Consider the following 20,753-nt stretch of genomic DNA (forward strand, 5'->3'; position numbering starts at 1 on the left):
CACATCTGCCAATGTGATATACTGCATCCACTGTACCCGGTGCGGCTTTCTCTACATTGGGGAAACCAAGCGGAGGCTTGGGGACCGCTTTGCAGAACACCTCCGCTCAGTTCGCAACAAACAACTGCACCTCCCAGTCGCAAACCATTTCCACTCCCCCTCCCATTCTCTTGATGACATGTCCATCATGGGCCTCCTGCACTGCCACAATGATGCCACCCGAAGGTTGCAGGAACAGCAACTCATATTCCGCCTGGGAACCCTGCAGCCATATGGTATCAATGTGGACTTCACCAGTTTCAAAATCTCCCCTTCCCCCACTGCATCCCTAAACCAGCCCAGTTCATCCCCTCCCCCCACTGCACCACACAACCAGCCCAGCCCTTCCCCCCCACCCACTGCATCCCAAAACCAGTCCAACCTGTCTCTGCCTCCCTAACCGGTTCTTCCTCTCACCCATCCCTTCCTCCCACCCCAAGCCGCACCCCCAGCTACCTACTAACCTCATCCCACCTCCTTGACCTGTCCGTCTTCCCTGGACTGACCTATCCCCTCCCTACCTCCCCACCTACACCCTCTCCACCTATCTTCTTTACTCTCCATCTTCGGTCCGCCTCCCCCTCTCTCCCTATTTATTCCAGTTCCCTCCCCCCATCCCCCTCTCTGATGAAGGGTCCAGGCCCGAAACGTCAGCTTTTGTGCTCCTGAGATGCTGCTTGGCCTGCTGTGTTCATCCAGCCTCACATTTTGTTATCTAAGAGGCAGTATATTGTGTGTTGTGAACACTGTGTTTGGAAAGAACCACACTTAGGCAGGATGAAATTATATGGGCTAATGAAATGTGAGGCTAGATGAACACAGCAGGCCAAGCAGCATCTCAGGAGCACAAAAGCTGACGTTTCGGGCCTAGGCCCTTCATCAGAGAGGGGGATGGGGTGAGGGTTCTGGAATAAATAGGGAGAGAGGGGGAGGCGGACCGAAGATGGAGAGAAAAGAAGATAGGTGGAGAGGAGAGTACAGGTGGGGAGGTAGGGAGGGGATAGATCAGTCCAGGGAAGACGGACAGGTCAAGGAGGTGGGATGAGGTTAGTAGGTAGGAAATGGAGGTGCGGCTTGGGGTGGGAGGAAGGGATGGGTGAGAGGGAGAACAGGTTAGGGAGGCGGAGACAGGCTGGGCTGGTTTTGTGATGCAGTGGGGGGAGGGGAAGAGCTGGGCTGGTTGTATGGTGCAGTGGGGGGAGGGGATGAACTAGGCTGGTTTTGGGATGCGGTGGAGGAAGGGGAGATTTTGAAGCTGGTGAAGTCCCCATTGATACCATTGGGCTGCAGGGTTCCCAAGTGGAATATGAGTTGCTGTTGCTGCAATCTTCGGGTGGCATCATTGTGGCACTGCAGGAGGTCCAGGATGGACATGTCATCTAAAGAATGGGAGGGGGAGTGGAAATGGTTTGCGACTGGGAGGTGCAGTTGTTTGTTGCGAACCGAGCGGAGGCGTTCTGCAAAGCGGTCCCCAAGCCTCCGCTTGGTTTCCCCAATGTAGAGGAAGCCACACCGGGTACAGTGGATGCAGTATACCACATTGGCGGATGTGCAGGTGAACCTCTGCTTAATATGGAAAGTCATCTTGGGGCCTGGGATAGGGGTGAGGGAGGAGGTGTGGGGGCAAGTGTAGCATTTCCTGCGGTTGCAGGGGAAGGTGCCGGGTGTGGTGGGGTTGGGGGGCAGTGTGGAGCGAACAAGGGAGTCACGGAGAGAGTGGTCTCTCCGGAAAGCAGACAGGGGTGGAGATGGAAAAACGTCTTGGGTGGTGGGGTCGGATTGTAGATGGCGGAAGTGTCGGAGGATGACGCGTTGTATCTGCAGGTTGGTGGGGTGTTGTGTGAGAACGAGGGGGGTCCTCTTTGGGCGGTTGTGGCGGGGGCGGGGTGTGAGGGATGTGTTGCGGGAAATGCAGGAGATGCGGTCAAGGGCGTGCTCGACCACTGCAGGGGGAAAGTTGCGGTCCTTAAAGAACTTGGACATCTGGGATGTGCGGGAGTGGAATGCCTCATCGTGGGAGCAGATGCAGCGGAGGCAGAGGAATTGGGAATAGGGGATGGAATTTTTGCAGGAGGGTGGGTGGGAGGAGGTGTATTCTAGGTAGCTGTGGGAGTCGGTGGGCTTGAAATGGACATCAGTTACAAGCTGGTTGCCTGAGATGGAGACTGAGAGGTCCAGGAAGGTGAGGGATGTGCTGGAGATGGCCCAGGTGAACTGAAGGTTGGGGTGGAAGGTGTTGGTGAAGTGGATGAACTGTTCGAGCTCCTCTGGGGAGCAAGAGGCGGTGCCGATACAGTCATCAACGTAACGGAGGAAGAGGTGGGATTTGGGGCCTGTGTAGGTGCGGAGGAGGGACTGTTCCACGTAACCTACAAAGAGGCAGGCATAGCTGGGGCCCATGCGGTGCCCATGGCCACCCCCTTTGTCTGTAGGAAGTGGGAGGAATCGAAAGAGAAGTTGTTGAGGGTGAGGACGAGTTCGGCTAGGCGGATGAGGGTGTCGGTGGAGGGGGACTGGTTGGGCCTGCGGGACAGGAAGAAGCGGAGGGCCTTGAGGCCATCTGCATGCGGAATACAAGTGTATAGGACTGGACGTCTATGGTGAAAATGAGGTGTTGGAGGCCAGGGAATTGGAAGTTCTGGAGGAGGTGGAGGGCGTGGGTGGTGTCACGGACGTAGGTAGGGAGTTCCTGGACCAAAGGGGAGAAAATGGAGTCCAGATAGGTGGAGATGAGTTCGGTGGGCCAGGAACAGGCTGAAACAATGGGTCGACCAGGGCAGGCAGGTTTGTGGATTTTGGGACGGAGATAGAAACGGGCCATGTGGGGTTGGGGAATAATGAGGTTGGAGGCTGTGGGTGGGAGATCCCCTGATGTGATGAGGTCTTGAATGGTGTTGGAGATGATGGTTTGGTACTCGGGGGTGGGGTCATGATCGAGCGGGCGGTAGGAGGAGGTGTTGGAGAGTTGGCGTTTGGCCTCAGCGATGTTGAGGTCAGTGCGCCATACTACCACTGCGCCACCCTTGTCTGCGGGTTTGATGGTGAGGTTGGGGTTGGAGCGGAGGGAGCGGAGGGCTGCCTGTTCTGCGGGGGAGAGGTTGGAGTGGGTGAGAGCGGTGGAGAGGTGGAGGCAGTTAATGTCTCGACGGCAGTTGGAGATGAAGAGGTCGAGGGAGGGTAGGAGGCCTGGGGGTGGTGTCCAAGAGGAGAACTTGTTAAGTGTTGATCAGATTGAGGTCTTCAAGATATTAACAGGAAAATGTTGGGTAGATAAAGATAAACTATTTCCAATTGTTGAGGATTCCAGGTTGAGAATTAGAGCCGGACCATTCAGGAGAGATGTTAGGAAGCATTTCCACACACAAAAAGCAGTTGAAGCTGGAGCAGTTGTTAATTGTAAATCTGAGATAGATAATTTTTTATAAGCACGGGTATTAAAGGATATAGGAAAAGACATGTACACAGAGTTAGGCCCCAGATCAACAATAATATTATTGAAAGAAAGAACAGATTCAAGGGGCTGAATAGCTACCTCTGTTCCTATGTTCCTATACGAGATAAATTACAAGTGGAATTGTGACAGAAGCCAGGAGTGACACTCAGCTGCTATTCTGCAGTGGAGTAGCAGTTCCTGGTGTGCCACTTGCAGCAACTAGACCCTGATAGTATGGACATACACTACATCATTACACATGCATAATAGGTCCAGTCTATTTAGGGTAATAAAATGTGAGGCTGGATGAACACAGCAGGCCAAGCAGCATCTCAGGAGCACAAAAGCTGACGTTTCGGGCCTAGACCCTTCAGCAGAGAGGGGGATGGGGAGAGGGAACTGGAATAAATAGGGAGAGAGAGGGGGAGGCGGACCCAAGATGTAGAGTAAAGAAGATAGGTGGAGAGAGTGTAGGTGGGGAGGTAGGGAGGGGATAGGTCAGTCCAGGGAAGACGGACAGGTCAAGGAGGTGGGATGAGGTTAGTAGGTAGATGGGGGTGCGGCTAGGGGTGGGAGGAAGGGATGGGTGAGAGGAAGAACCGGTTAGGGAGGCAGAGACAGGTTGGACTGGTTTTGGGATGTAGTGGGTGGGGGGGAAGAGCTGGGCTGGTTGTGTGGTGCAGTGGGGGGAGGGGACGAACTGGGCTGGTTTAGGGATGCAGTAGGGGAAGGGGAGATTTTGAAACTGGTGAAGTCCACATTGATACCATTAGGCTTGGCTAGCCATGGTTGGCTTATCCCTCTCTGAGAATCTTTCTTCCTTACTAGGATGTATTTTTGCTGAGAACCATGAATTACCTCCTTAAATGTCTGTAACTTCTTGCTTGTTGTTATTCCTGCTAATCAATCCATCCTGTCAATTTAGCTAACTCTCTCCTCAATTCATTGTAATTCCCTTTATTTAAGCCAACAGGTGCTTCTGACGCAGGTATCTCACTCTCAAACTGAATATTAAATTCTACCTTATTATGGTCACTACTTGCAAGGGGATCTTTTACTTGGAAGTCACTTATTAAACCAGCCTCATTACCCATCACTATAACCTGCTCCCTGGTTAGCTCCATGACATATTATTCTAGGCAACTACACTCCGTGAATTCATTGTTGTAGCTACCTTTTCCAATTAATGTTAACCCAATCAACATTAAGATTAAAGTCACCCATAATTAATGCTCTATTCTTTTTATATACTCCTCTTATTTGCTGATTTATAGCCTCTCCCATAGAATGGTTACTGTTTAGGGATTGTACACTACTTCTAACTATGTGTTCTTTTTCTTATTTAATCTTCACTCAAATGGACTTTACATCATCCACACCTAGGTTATCTCTTACAATTCTCCTCATTTCATTTCTTATTAACAAACCTACCCCACCACGTTTTCCATCTTTCCTGTCTATCTGAAAGGATGAGTATTCCTGAATGTGAAGTTTGCAGTTTTGATATCTTTGTAACCATGTTTCCACAATGGCAATGAGATCATATTCATTTACCTCAGTGTGCACCAATAGTACATCTACTTTATTCTGAATGCTTTGTCCATTAGCCTTTAAGTTTGTCTTAGTATCAAGTTTCCCTATACTTTTATGGTTCCTTGGTACAATACGACATTCACACATTTTGTGCCTTTCTTTTATTTTATGGTAACAATCAACCTCATCGCTAGCCTATGATCCTATCTTCTCCTTTACCCTTGATTTCCCATTTTCTGTTAGCCCATTCCCCCAACTATTTTGTTTAAAGCCTTATGTATAGCCCTAGGCATGCGATTCACTAGGACTTTGGTCCCAATATGATTCAGGTGGAGCCAATTGCATTGGACAAGCTCTATTCTTCCCAGTTACTGGTGTCAACATCCATAAATTCGAACATATTTCTCCCACACCAATCTTTGAGCCATGTGTTTATCTCTTTAATCTTGTTGACAATGTGTTACTTATCTCATGGCTCAGATATAGTAATCCAGAGATTATCATCTTTTTGGTTCTGCTTTTTTAATTTTGATGCGAGCTCCTCATATTCCCTCAGCAGTACCTATTTCCTCTTCCCATTTATATCATTGGTAAATATGTGGAGCACAACAAATGGATCCTTCCCCTATCACTTGCAGTTGATCTGCCATGCAGTTGAGATATCCTTAACCCTGGGCACCAACACAGCATTCAGGACTCTTGATCCTGGCCACAGAGAACAGTGTCTGTTTGTCTGACTGTACTATCCCTGATTATAATGGCATTTCTCATTTTTACACCCTCTTGCATGGCTACCTGTACCTTATGGGAATAATGTTAGCCTCTGTACTATTAATCAAAGCTAGCCCTCATAAGAAGATGCAGCTGTTTCCAAACCTGAAATGGAGGAAGTGTAATTGGACAACTGAATTGGCCGGGCACGCAGACATAACCAGATGCTAGCTTTGAACTATTTGAGTTGAGTGCAACAATGCAAATCCTGAAGGTGAAAATATTATTTGAGTGAACAAAACATTGAAAAAATTAAGAACAGAGCACTGTGTTTTGGAATTTCTGTCACTGGGAGGTGTCATGAGCATCAACCTTGTTGTTCTTAATGATTTTTTTAAGCAAATCTCTGTGACTACATTCTCAAATGCAAGAGGGTTTGTAATTTTTCTTTCTGAGAAGGAAAGTAAATGTCCCCTTTAGCTTGGCAAGTTGTAAAGATCAGAAGAGTAACAAAAAGTACCTTTTTGGCAGGACCTCTCATTTTTTGTCTGATGATAGATACGGTGTTTTTCTGAGGCAAAATATTGGAAGAAATTATAAAATGGGAATCAGCAATACCTATTGGATACTACGTTCATAATAAGTCACTTACGAAATAACCCTACACTCAACAAAATGTATATATGAAATATCTGTATGTAGTTTTAAAAGAAATGCTGCAGAATGGAGAAATCTCAACTGAATTGACAGATCACAGCAATCAGCTATCTGATCATTTTACAGCGAAAGGAGCAAGCTCTAAGAAACTGTTGGACATAGTGGATAAAGATAAAGGAACTTGAAACTTTAATGTGCAGGAAAAAAAAGGCCCATAATAGGTTATCATTTTGTACATTTTGCTTTGTTTGTTAATATTATTGTATTTTGACTTCATGTTTTAAAAACGTGAATGTGTTATTATCTAATAAGGAATGCCGGAGACTGAGGATACAGGTGATGTACATTTTAATTAAGGATTAATTGCTCCAGTTTCCTCCCTCAGGCTGAAGATGTGCAGTCTAGGTTGATTGGCCATGCTAAATTCCCTCACTGTCTAAGCTGTGAAATGCAGGGATCAGGTAGGGGGTGGATTGGTGTGGACTCGATGGGCCGAATGGCCTCCTTCCACAGTGTGGATTCTGTGATGGTCCAGAAATCATAAGAATTCATAATATAAATATGGGGAGATAGTAATCAGTGGGGTGTGAGTTTTATGGAGTGTGGTTAACCGAAGTAACGTTTTCACTAAAGACTTTCCTTAGACACAGTTCAAAATATTTGCCTTCTATTTTCTAATAGTCCAGTCTAAATCAAGTTTAAAGCTTTTGGTACAAGCTCCATTAATTTGAAAGCAACAAGGAAAAATGTTTTTGAGACTAACACTCAAAAATAGGGAAAAATACCTGCCAGTTTTATTTACCAGCTGTATGGAATACCACTGAAGGGGAAAATCATTGGGGAAATGTTCGACATTCTAAAAACAGGGAAGGAGAGCAAAAAGACATAATAGAAAGTAAATCATCATACGAAGACCCAGCTTTAGTGAGGCAACATTGTTCATATTAAACCCAGGATTGGTCAGAACCAGAAAACTAACCAAGAGAAATTAATTTAGCTGCAAATTGTGTTTATTAAAGTTATTGTTTTTGTTTTTGAGCACGAGAAGTCAATGGAAGTTTAGATTTGATTAAAGTTATTACTTTACACAATTACTTGCCTATAACATACAATTTGTGTCTGATCTCATCTAAATGTTTTCAGCCAACCTATCGAAACAATGGAGAAGTGAATATAAGAACATGTGTACAAGATTCTTAATTTCCACTTTTCTGAAGATTCTGCGTCTTTTCCGTAAAGTTAAAGTGATTTGGAACATCTCTGCAGAAATTCAATCCTGCAGTATCCTGTTCAGATTACAAGGGTACATTATTGTTACTAATGTTATAAGTTTTGCTGTTGATTAGATATTATTGGGTAATGCAGGTGCACACATGAATGTAAGACATTCAGATGGCTTGCAGGAGTAACAAGTAATGCTCTATTTAAGAAAATTTCTAAGGCTGACTGAAATTTACAATAAGCCTATTGTGGCGAAAAGGGCTAAGGGTAAGGCATTTGGTACAGTACAAACGTTTACAATGTAGCTTCACATATCAATTTAGTTTTAATGATCACAAGCTGACATAAAATTTTGATAAATACAGATGTAATTATTAAAGCAATGATATTGTAACAAAGATCATTGCATCATTGTCAGACCCTCTGGATAAACTGTTCTGCAAACTATGCACTCTCCCTTTGAGTTAATCTCTTCCAGAAGAAGACATTTGATATGGTCAGCACTTTTTCCAAATTTTGCCTAATATAGAAATTAGTTGTCATTTTAATATTTTTGTCTATGAATTTTACCTCGTATATTTCCCCTCACTCTACCTTTTTATCAACTGTATTACATGAACTTGCTATATGAAGTCACCATGTCACCATGCTATCTTTGTCACAAAAAGTGTTTTCAGACTTCACCAATTCAGTGAACTATTAATTGTAGAACTAATTTAATTAACTGAAGTTTAAATTTAATAAATTACAATGTTGGTCTCATTAACTAGTTCTAAGCTGCATCTTCTGCTGGGATCATGTAGGGGGCTTGTATAGCTTCAGAACTCCTAATAATTTCAGAGGCAAATCTTACGACTGCAGATGGTTGCATCATAACGCAAAATGATAGCAACTGAATGTGATCAATCCCAATACCAGCTTTGGTACTTCATGGAGGACTGCCTCCTTGTCTTATCACATGCTTGAGGTGGATTGTTGCTCTTGAAGCTATATAACCACGTGTCTCTATCTAATATAGAAAGATGCCTATGGTCCTTTATGGGCTATGACTAATTGGCATTATTAGTACTGCAGACTGTCACCGAATATAGGTATCATTAACAAATAATATGGATTTGTATTGCCCAATACAATGAGTGATCAGAGACAGACTTCGCATTTCTCCCCACCCCGAAAATACTGGAAAATATAGACCAACATTTTCCATTGAAACACCATTAGTTTCGTCTGGATGATTGGCTTTTCATTTGGTAAATTACATCTTGTAAATGAGCATGAACAGTCACCAGAAGCTGGAATACTTGAGCAGAGTCCTCAACATAGGTGAGGGGTTTCAAAGGGAGCATTGTGGTGGTGATGTGACAGAACCATCTCCAAACTCTGCTGAATGGATGTAGATATTGAGACTCGTGGCTCTTATTGAGAAAGAAAATGCCAGATATCTATCAGCAAATGGTACTAGTAAATATTACGCACATTCTCTTCAATAGCGATGATAATTGTGGAGTCCAATTCAGTCATCAATAGATTGCTAGTAGAGCAGTTGGTGGTGTTCCAGACACTTTTCTTGAATTTGTCATGTAATGAAGATCCACACAATGGTACCTCTCCAGGAATGATCACCACACAGTAATGCTTCACAGAATTCTTCAGCTTCTGGGAGCAGGCAGTTAAAGAAGACCCTTCCTGTATGGGCAGTCACAAGCAACAGTGCTGCCATTGCAAGATTCTCTGAATCCAGCGGCAAGAAAGGAAGTCCAACAGCATTATTCTCTTCCAAGATAATATTCCCAGAACTGAGATGCTCCACTGGGTGAATGTCATTCTTAACATGATGCCAGACTCCCTGAGCAACTGCTCTATACAGTACTTACTTGCAGCTACAGACTCCATAGGATGACAGCAGATACATTTTAAGAATATCCTCAAAGCATCCATGAAGATATAAAACCGATCTGTCAAGTCGAAGGTAAGCCTAGCTTTTGACTGACCAAAGGAAGAAGTTCATTTGGCATTCACCGAAAACATCAACAGACTTTGTTAAGGACATGCAGAGGCAAAGTCGAGGTGCTGGAGAACCACACAAATTTCTAAATTGCACATATACCTGACTTCAAGCACAATGTGCCCTAGACATGGCAGTCTGTAGATTGCACATTGGAATAATCAGCCATCTCAGAACCATTCAAATTGGAATGAAAGCAAGTGGTCCTCTGACCTAAGAAGGAGGATATTGGTGCTGCAGGGAACTGCACAAACATTTGTCATGACATTATTCTGCTTCTATAAAGCTTTGAACAGGATTCTCAAGTCCACGCCATTTTGACTTTGTTTGCCAAATAATTACAATTTCATTTGCATACTTACAGTAGAAGATGCTAAATAAAAGCTGTGAGCTGAAATGTTCTTTATATTTAACAGTCTTTGGTGTTTCTGAGAGATAATAATGTTTACACTCAGACAAAAATGATGTTTATGAGGGCCCTCAACATCAAGCTCACTTGCAGCAGCCAAAATCAATCTATCAGTTCGGACTGCAGCATGATGAGCTTTCTGTTCAAGGCACAAGGCACTGAAAATTTGATAATGCCAAAATGATCTATTGGCAGAGCAGTTCCAATGCTAGCTTCAGTAGAAACTACAAATCCTCCGTGCAAAATTAGTGTGAGAAAGTTATATTAATTATTGTGGAAAACTGAGTGAAAAAAGTAATGAGGTTAGGGGCTGGTGAAGAGAAAAATGAACAGAGGGCTGAATTTTAATGCTCGAACCAGCCTGCAGCAGAAGACCTCAATGATGTGTCAGAAACTAAAAGTGTGTTTATTATTGGATTTTTAAGAGGACCATTTCGCTTGCATTTGACTTTCAGGTTGTTCAGCCTCCCAAACCCATCACTGCTTCCATCTAAACAGACAAGGGCAGCAGATACATGGGAATACCACCAGCTCTCTAAAATTCCACTCCAAGCCACTCACCATCTTGGCTTGAAAATATATCCCCATTCCTTCACTGTTGCTGGATCAAAATTCTGGAATTCCCTCCCTAGTGACTTTGTAGGTCTACCTGCAGCACATGGACTGCAGCGTTCAAAGAGGCAGCTCATGGCCACATTCTTAAAGGCAACAATGGATGGGCAATAAATGCTGGCTCAACTAGTGATACCCATATCCAATTTAAGGGCAGCATGGTGGCTCGGTGGTTAGCACTGCTGACTCACAGCACTAGGATCTGGGTTCAAATCCGTCCTTGGGCGACTGTCTGTGCGGAGTTTGCAAATTCTCCCTGTCTCTGCGTGGGTTTCCTCCAGATGCTCCAGTTTCCTCCCACAGTCCAAAGACATGCAGGTGGATTGGCCATGCTAAATTGCCCGTAGTGTTCAGCAATGTGTAGATTAGGTGGGTTATAGGAGGAGAGGTCCAGGTGGGATCTGTTCACAGTCAATGTGGACTTGTTGGGCTGAAGAACCTGTTTCCACACTGTAGAGGTTCTCTGATTCTGATTTGATTTTTTTTGTTGAAATATGGGATTAGGAGAAGGAGTGGAGTTAGAGGGATGGGAAAGAAAGATCTGAAGGACATTGTTAACCATGATTAGTTTGAACATGTGCTCCTGAACACTTGAAAGGAGAAGAAAATATTTTTTGCTCAAGCTCAGATGAGGTAAAGGATGCAATGGAACAGTGGACAACAGCACCTTTGAGATAGGGTGAGGTGATGCCGCTGGAGAGACAGATCGAGTGTATGTAGATACGACAGTATGAAGCACTGGCTAAGGATCTCTAAATACAGTGAGAACAGTGGTTCCAAGAAAGCTTTGTGCTTCAGAGATACTGGGTGAATGTGAAACTTAAAGGCTAGAACTTCAGTTGTAGTCCACATCACATAAGTCCAAGCTGGAGACAGTCACTGAGGAAGGAAATAAAAATAAAAATTGCTGGAAAAGCTCAGTAGGTCTGGCAGCATCAGTGGAGAGAAACTAGGGATAGCATATTGGGTCGAGTGACCCTTCCTCAGTACAAAGGATCTGTCATCCCTAAACATTAACTCTGATTTCTCTCCACAGAAGCCGCCAGATCTTCTGAGCTTTTCCAGCAATTTCTATCTTTGTCTTTCATTTACAAAATCTGCAGTTCTTTCAGTTTTTACCGAGGGAAGAACTGTGGTTGCGAAAGTGAGTTTTGACAAACACCTTATCAAACCCCAGGAGGAAAATTGAAAGCAATGTAGGCGAACAGGTAAAAGAAACAAATGGAAATCCATCAGAAAGAAGACCAGAACTACTTCAAGATAGGCTTTGTGAAAAAGACTCATTTGTTTTAACTGTTACTCTCTCCACAGATGCTGCCGGACATGCTGTTTCTGGCATTTCCTGGTCTTTTTTCAGACTTTCAACATGTGTGTTATTTTGCTATTATTATACATAAAGTTCTGCTCTGCCAGGCACAGATACTTTGATGTCTGTCACTGAAGAGGACTATTCTGCCTCAGCAATAGAAAATATTGAAGGTTCTAACCTGTTCTCCGGAAATACTGTGCCATCGAACAAAGAACAAAGAAGATTACAGCACAGGAACAGGCCCTTTGGCCCTCCAAGCCTGCGCCGATTGAGATCCTCTGTCTAAACCTGTCATCTATTTTCTAAGGGCCTGTATCCCTTTGCTCCCTGCCCATCCATGTACCTGTCCAGATACATCTTAAAAGACACTATCGTGTCTGTGTCTACCACCTCCACTGGCAACGCGTTCCAGGCACCCACCACCCTCTGCGTTAAGAACTTTCCACGCATGTCTCTCTTAAACTTTCCTCCTCTCACTTTGAACTCATGACCCCTTGTAATTGAGTCCCCCACTCTGGGAAAAAGCTTCTTGCTATCCACCTTGTCTATACCTCTCATGATTTTGTAGACCTCATTCAGGTACCCCCTCAATCTCTGTCTTTCTAATGAAAATAATCCTAATCTACTCAATCACTCTTCATAGCTAGCGCCCTCCATACCAGGCAACATCCTGGTGAATCTCCTCTGCACCCTCTCCAAAGCATCTACATTATTTTGATAATGAGGCAACCAGAACTGTACGCAGTACTCTAAATGTGGCTGAACCATGATAGGAGAGATTTTGGAAGAGCATGCCTGTAACTCAAGCACAATGTTACCTATTTCCATAGAAAGGGTGGATCATCAGCCATAACTGGCAACTAGGTGCACTCCCATCAATCATCAACACATTGAGACAAGATTGCCTTTTCTGAAGGATCAACCCCTGATTGAAGTACAGCAAAGTGTTCTCTTTTTGTTGGTTAGCAGGGAAGTACATACAGACCATGAAAAGAAAGATGGAGAAAGGCCATATTGAAGTAGAGAGAAATTCTGCTTCTACTTCTGACCTCTTACACCCCACTCGGTCAGAGTCCTGTATGCAGCCTCCTCTCAGAATGGTGGAATCTGCCCAGATACAGTTGAGACAGCCTCCTATGGGGCCCTCAAGTCTTTGAAAACCCAGAGAATCTAACAGCAGCTACAGTCAGATCAAAGGAATGTGCAGCCTGCCTCTACCTTTGCTGAAGATCTAGGATTGCACCACATAGGAACACCAGAAAAAAAGAAGTTTTGTAGTTGTACAAGATTTTCACTTGGGTGTTAAAGTGTCACATATTTGTTTAGTACTTTTCAGCCACAAACTTTATGTCAAAACTCATTGACTCTGTGGCCATTTTTGCTTCTGCCAATCTGTCTTGTGAACCATGACATTATATGAGTTCAAAATCAGCAATGAGTACTAAATGTCATTTTTTAAAATACTGTATTCTGTATATTGTTGGACATCACTGGCTAAATGAGCATTATTACCTGATGCCAATTAACCTTGAGCAGGTGAGCTGCCTTTCTGAACCCACCACAGCTAACGTGGAGTTGGTACCCCTAAGGTGCTGTTAGGGGTAACAGGATTTTGACCCAATGACAGTGAAGGAAAAGTGATATAGCTCCAAGTCAGGATGGTGTGAGGCTTGGAGGGAAATTCAAATGGTGGTATTCCCACAAATCTGCTGCCCTTGTCTTTCTAGGTGGTAAAAAAGTGTGGGTTTGGAAAGTGCAGTTGAAGATGACTTAATGAGGTGCTAAGCAAGCAGGAGGCTTTGTCATTGATGATGTTGAGGGCCTTCTGTGTTGTTGGAACTACACTTGTACAGGCAATTGAAGAGTAATCCAACACAATCTGACACGTACCTTGAAGATGTTGGACAGGTTTAAGGAGTCAGGAGGTGAGTTATTTGCTTCAAAATTCCCAACAATGTACTGCTTTTGGAGCCACAGTATTTATTCAGTTGGTTCAGTTCAGTTCCTTGTCAAAGATAATCCCAGGAAGTTGAAAGTGGAAGATTCATCAATAATAATATCATAAACTAATACCATGGTTAGCACTGCTGTCTCACAGCACCAGAGACCTGGGTTCTATTCCTGCCTCGGGTGACTGTCTGTGTGGAGTTTTCACATTTACCCTGTGTCTCTGAGGGTTTCCTCTGGAAGCTCCGGTTTCCACCCACAGTCAAGAGATGTGCATGTTAGGTGGATTGGCCATGCTAAATTGCTCATAGTCTTGAGGGCTGTCCAGGCTAGGTGGGCTAGCCATGGGAAATGCAAGGTTACAGGGATGGGGTAGAGGGTAGGTCTGGGTGGGATGCTCTTTGGAGGGTCAGTGTAAACACAATGGGCCACATGGCCTGTTTCCACACTACAGGGATTCTATGATTCTTCTATGAAGAAAAAATGTCAAAGTGAGATGATTAAATTCTGTCTTTTTGGAAATGGTCATTACCTAGCAATAGTTTGGCATGAATATTACGTGCTATTTATCAGCTAAGGCTTGCTGGGTATGGACGCAGGCTACTTCAGTAATTGGCAAGTCGCGAGTGCTACTGATCGCAGTGCGATCAATTGTGAAATTCTGACCTTATAATGGAGGGAAAGTCATTAATAAACAAGCTGAAGAAGGAAACTACCCAAAGGAACTCTGTGGGGGAAATCAGTTACTGCTTTTGATATTGCTTTGTGCCACAACCTCAGTTTGGTAGGGGTAGTGGAGCTCACGGCAGGTTCACATTTTCTCTGTCAGACAGCTGGACTGCCTCAGATGAATTAAAGTGTTCCTGAATGAGGCCATCTTGGGCACCTCTAGCAGTGGTGTCTTCAGGTGCCCAGGTCACACTAGGTTCCTCCTCTTCCTCCCCTTGCTGCTCCTCTGAAAATGCTGCATTTCACCTTCTTTCTCCAGGATTTATTGTCTGTATTGTACAGCATTGTACCAGGTACAGAAGATCACTAGGATTCAGAAAAAAACACTACTGGCACATAGTGAAGGCATATCTTATCCAGTACCTGAAACACATATTTAGGATCCTGATGGTTTTCTCAATGATAACATGTCAACTCTGCCTTTCTTGAGAGTCAACTGCAGAGGTTTTCCTAGGTGTCATCAGCCACGTACTTAAAGGTTAGTCCTCTCAGGAAACATCCTCTGACTGCTGGGACAAGAATACTTTGGAAAAGCTTGGCTGAAAAAGGAAGAAGGCAGCATGGGCGATTTCTTGGCGATCTTGTGAAATCATGCGTCATGTTTCTTTAGTTGCTGCATCCCAGTTGAAACTTAATAGAGTGAAATCCCTTTTAATTGATTAATACTACTTTCTCATCCCTAGGGAAGTGCACATAAGCTGAGCATGGCATATGTTACATGGATGACGTGCTTGAGTGCAGCAGTTTATGAGATCACATAGATGTCAGCAGCAGATCCCCAGATGGAATCAGAGGTGAAGCAATTAAGTACTGAGTTGACCCTGACTACAACAGACATCAAGCACCTACCTTGCCCAGTTGGAAGTTATAAATGGCAGCAATCGTCTGACAGAAACATCTGAACATCCTGAGGCACTGATGCACAGTTGTGTCCCAGAAACTAATACTCTTGCTGTATGAACCTTGTATTGGGAAGATACCTTCCAAATACTGGTGTTCTAAGGTCTCCCCACTGCTGCTGATTCAGAAGTGCACTAGTGCTGCTCACACTGCTCCTGTTCCTCGTGTTTCTCATCATAGGTCCAAGATAGAATTGTTATACTTCAGCTCCAATGTTGCTTGAGAATGCTGAAAGCCAGAAGTTCACATCAAAAGCAAAATCTTCCAAATAGGCAGAAATGATCTCCTGGCAATCACTCTCTCAAACAAGTCTTTTGAGCAAATAACCAGATAGAGAGAGGGATGCAGGTGTCCTATATTAGTATTTCAAACCTTTCGTTGCTTGTCAATTGCTCAGTCCCTCAATATCTTGCAAATTTCAAGAGCCCCAGAAAACCTGTGCACTCAGAGTCAAAGCCAGAATACTGAGTAAGCAACTGTGCCTAATTGCCATTTAAAATATTTAGTCGCAGAGCTGTCTGCCCCAAAGAAGTTTCTCATTGTCCCATGATTGCATTCAAATTCCTGCCATGTAGACAGTTCAGACATTTTAAAGTCAAGATCTTCAAAGTTGTTATTACACACCTCTAGACTAGTCGGGAATTGAACACAGGCCTTCTGGACTTGAGATGGGAATCTACCAATGGAGAACCCTGTACAGGCAGTTTATGCTTTTTAAATGGGTCACCCACACAGGCACCCACTCAGGCTGGTTAGATTTACAACATTGGCTGATGAATTCTTTGGATTCATCTGAAGGACAGCTGCAACTTGTCAGGCGATCAATGAAATTCAGAGAATTGATGATTCTTGGATGTTTATTAAACACTAGCCCTATTTCTCCAAGGGCTTTGCTAAGGCTGCATTGCAGAAAATACAACAAAGGCACAGCCGAGAACAGACCAAATGGAATGGTGTATAAAGAGCGTCATAGAATGAGCGGACTTGAAGCTCAGTGAGCAAACAATGAGTAAATCTTTACCTTTTCTTTCAGTATTGGTAAGGTGCTCAACTGGCCCAAAAGGCCACCTGATGCCTTCCCTACAATGTTTAAAATTACAGCAGAACAGGGTTAAACAGGTAGGCGCTGAGAACAGTGTCCATTGCATTTTCCCAGTTTTACGATCCCATCCACCTGCAATTCTCCCCAGGGGAGCATGAAATTTAGCCAATGTTGTCATTGACCAGTCCAAAATATTCTAACACTGCAAGCACTTTGAATCACATTTAAAAGATTTTACATCCCTTTTCCAGACTTTCTTTTATTTCAGCAACTAAACAAAAGAAGCTACAAGCTGTTTCATTCATTGCTTCAACTGGAGGTAATTAAGTTTTAATTCTATAAATTGATTTATATGGGACAGTAAGCTATTGGATGAGAAATGTTACAATCCTTGTCATCATAGGTCTTGGGTTCTTGTTATTTTCTCATATAAGGAAGTGAAGTATGTTTCTCCGGTGGTGAATTTATTTCCTTTCACCTGTAGAAGTCACTGATGTCACTGCTGTGTTTCACCTTTTCTGCAAGTCAATAATCTCAGGAGATGAGTGATTTTGATGGGGAACTAAGAAAAAGGTAAATAATAAATGTTGCTTCATTTAGTACATTTCATTTGGAAAGAGTATGGATTGTTTGTCCATAAAGCATTGAACACCCCCTGGTAAATATTACTATATTTACAAAAAAAAGATTGTGAGTAATTTGTAGAAGTCAATGGTGATTTACAGCCTAACACGCAAAAACTTTTCAACATGTAAACTTTCAAACATGTCAAAAGCAACAGACATTGCTTTAAAAACTGGCAACTGGTTACCATTTGCAAATAAAATTTAAAGGTCCATAGGGCTTACAACCCACCCATGACCTTAAACACTCACTCCCTGCCCCCTACCCACGCACAGTGGGAGCAGTGCACACCATTTACAAGATGCAATGCAAAACCTCATCAAGGTCGCTTCAACAGCACCATCCAGACCCATAGCTTCTTCCTTGAAGGACAAAGATAATAGATGTATGAGATCAGCACTGCATATAGATTCCAAACCACATGTCATCCTGAGTTGAAATTACCATTCCTTCACTGTTCCTGTGTCAAAATCACGGAACCTCCTTCCTAAATGTAATGTGGTCATACACACAACATGAGCTACAGTAGTTCAAGAAAGTGAGTCACCATCCAATTAGGGATGGACAACATATGCTGACCTGGCCAAGGGAAGCCCACAGTTCATGAAAAAAAATTTTCAATCTTCCCAAACCCTGACAATCTCTCCCCACCCTGTCAACAATGCTGTCATACTACAGGACTACCATCCTACTATTACCAAAGCTCATAATCCACACCTAACACAATTGTTATAATGTAGGAATTACACAGCAAATCTAATCCCACATTCCAATTTCCAATACTACCATTGTCGGCAGAATTTCCACGACATATCCAAGAATTTGGCAGCCATCATACTTACATACAAACGTACAAATCAGTAGCAGCAGGCTATTTAGCCTCTTGAGCCTGGTCTGTCATTCAATAAGATCATGCCTGATCTGATTGTAACCTTATATCTGCATACCCACCTGTCTCTGATAACCTTTCAACCTCTTGCTTAATAAGAAACTGTCTACTTCTACCTTAACAATATTCCAGTGGTCTTAAATGGCAACCCTTAATTTTTAAACAGTGACCCCTAGAACAGAATCATCCCCTCTACATCTACTCTGTCATGACTGTCCAAGATCTTATATGCTCCAATCAAGCCAATAGATCTAAACTCTAATGGAGAAAAATGTGGTATTTCCAAACCTTCCTCTTAAGGTGACACTCAACACTCTCATTCCAGGTATTAATCTTGTACTGAACAGCTTCCAGTGCATTTACATTATTCAAGAAGACTAAACACAGATTGACAACACAAAATTTATTGCTCAGGTTTATTTCTCCACCCAATGTCCAACAATGTACAGTTTCTACCCTTGAGTGCCAAAGGAGGCTACATCACTCAAGTATTAGTTTCCTTTCCAGCTCAACTGAACTACAAATCCAAGCACATGTCATGAAGATGCATGCTTTAAGTGTCATGTCAAAATTATACTTTGCGCTAGGAATTTTGGCAACTTTCATGACTGAGTGATAAACTTGCAGTTTTCAGTCTTTTTGCAGAAATACAATACGCAAAAGGGCTAATAATACACCTGTTACACTAATGGATCTTGATTCTTTGTTCTCGGTATTATCAGAATCAGAAACTTGAGGCTCACTCTAAGCTTAATCTACTCAGTACTGCCAATTTTGATTCTTTGCTGGGGGTTCGATGGCATCTTATCTCATAACATCAGTAAATGTTAATGTATTTACCCAGAACATAAAGATTGGATCTTTATTGTTGGATATCTTTACCCATGATTTTGTGTCAGTCTTAATAGTGCTAGAATCAGGAAATCATCCATGATCCTGAGAAAAGAAACAAAGGATGTGGAAAAGGAGAAACTTAAAATGGGGGAATGGTTGTCAGAAACTAGAATGACTAATAACTAACACCAATTCAAAGAAAATGTATTCATATCTAACAGTAGAACTCAGATTTCCCTCATAGCCAACAGCAATACAATGACTCACTGAAAATCTAAATGCAGCTGGTAGTAAAATGTTGTAATTCTCCAACACCCACTAACTGCAATAACTTGCCAAAGTATCCTTGACAGCAGCGACTGCACCCATGACTTCTAAATATTGGTCATCACCTGTTCAGAGATGTAATTACACATCTTTGGTGCAGCTGGAACTTGAACCCAGGCCTCCTGGCTCAGAGATAGCGACAACACCACTGTGCTGCAAAAGCTCTGACATGCAACTTCAATCATTTAAAATGAAAACAGCAGTAGATGCACAGCATTATCACCACCTCCACGTTCCTCTCGAAGCCATACATCATCTTGGTCTGGCAGTACATCATTGTTCTTTTTGCTGCGTCAAAGGCCTGGAATTCTCTGTCTTATATCAATCAGGGAGCGATCTCACCACACAGATTGTGGCAACTGTAGAGGCAACTTTTGCCCACCTTCCCAAGATAATTGTGGTCAATACAACAATTCCCACGCCCTATGAACGAATAAATAAAACATTCTATATATAACTAATAGTACTGTTTAAGCCTAATGAAATTGCAGCACTGCACTAAGTCTGGTCAGTCTCAAGTTTCACCAAACTCTTTGCTGGGTGTCATGGCGCTGTTTAATGTCATCACTTTGTTAATAGCCCTGCAGGAAATACCAAGCCCTGTGTTCATTTCCCTGGATGCCACCTCATTCAAGCCCTCAAAGGAACTGCCCCAGCCCCACAATCCCTCATCTCCCTCCCTACCTCCACCCTCCTTGACCACAATAGAAACTTCATGAAAAATTATATTGGGATGTATACATAATTGAATGCCAAGATAGGATATTTAGTAAAGTAGCAACTCTTTAAAAAGTTACTGATTGTCCACAATGAGTGTTCTTTATTCTTTAATCTGGAAGGTTTCTGAAGCTCCATTGGAGTGAAGGAACAAATTAAGTAAAAGTACGATGCACTGGAAGCACTCATTTGAGGGAGGTGCTCTTTGGAACTAAAGGCTGCATTCCAACAATGTTAGAGGGGCAAACTGCATGGTTGGAGTTGATGGTTAGGGTCAGTGGAATATTGCATCGGTCCTGGGTACAAATAAGGAAATAGCTTAATTGAATCAGGATGTGTACGCAACTTTGTATACTTTATTATTATTGGGCCATATTACAAATGGCACAAACTAAAATTGGGAATTACAGTGAAGTACCATGTAAATCATCCAAACATACTTTCCTCTTATCTATATAATTGCAATAAAGCTGCAGGATACAATTTTTGGAAAGCGTACAAATAGCTTATACTGTGAACTTTGAATGCTCAGTTTTAATCTGAAACAGCACTGCAATACAACTACAGTACATGCAAAGTGAATTGGATTATATCCACACAAGGAGAGATGTGCACTTGCCACAGGGCTTCATGCCTTGATGTTCTGCCATCTTGTAACATTTGGATGTCTCATCTGTGCTTCTAAGTAAAAATGGCTCACGAATGACAAGTAAGTGACAGATTATCCTGTTGCTTTGACAGATGAGTGTTCAGGAAAAAAATTGCGTTAAAGTCTTGATTTTGACATTGTTTCATATCTACCATTAGACATCTCA

This window comes from Stegostoma tigrinum, chromosome 16, assembly GCF_030684315.1.
Source record: "Stegostoma tigrinum isolate sSteTig4 chromosome 16, sSteTig4.hap1, whole genome shotgun sequence".
NCBI classification, from domain to species: Eukaryota; Metazoa; Chordata; class Chondrichthyes; order Orectolobiformes; family Stegostomatidae; genus Stegostoma; species Stegostoma tigrinum.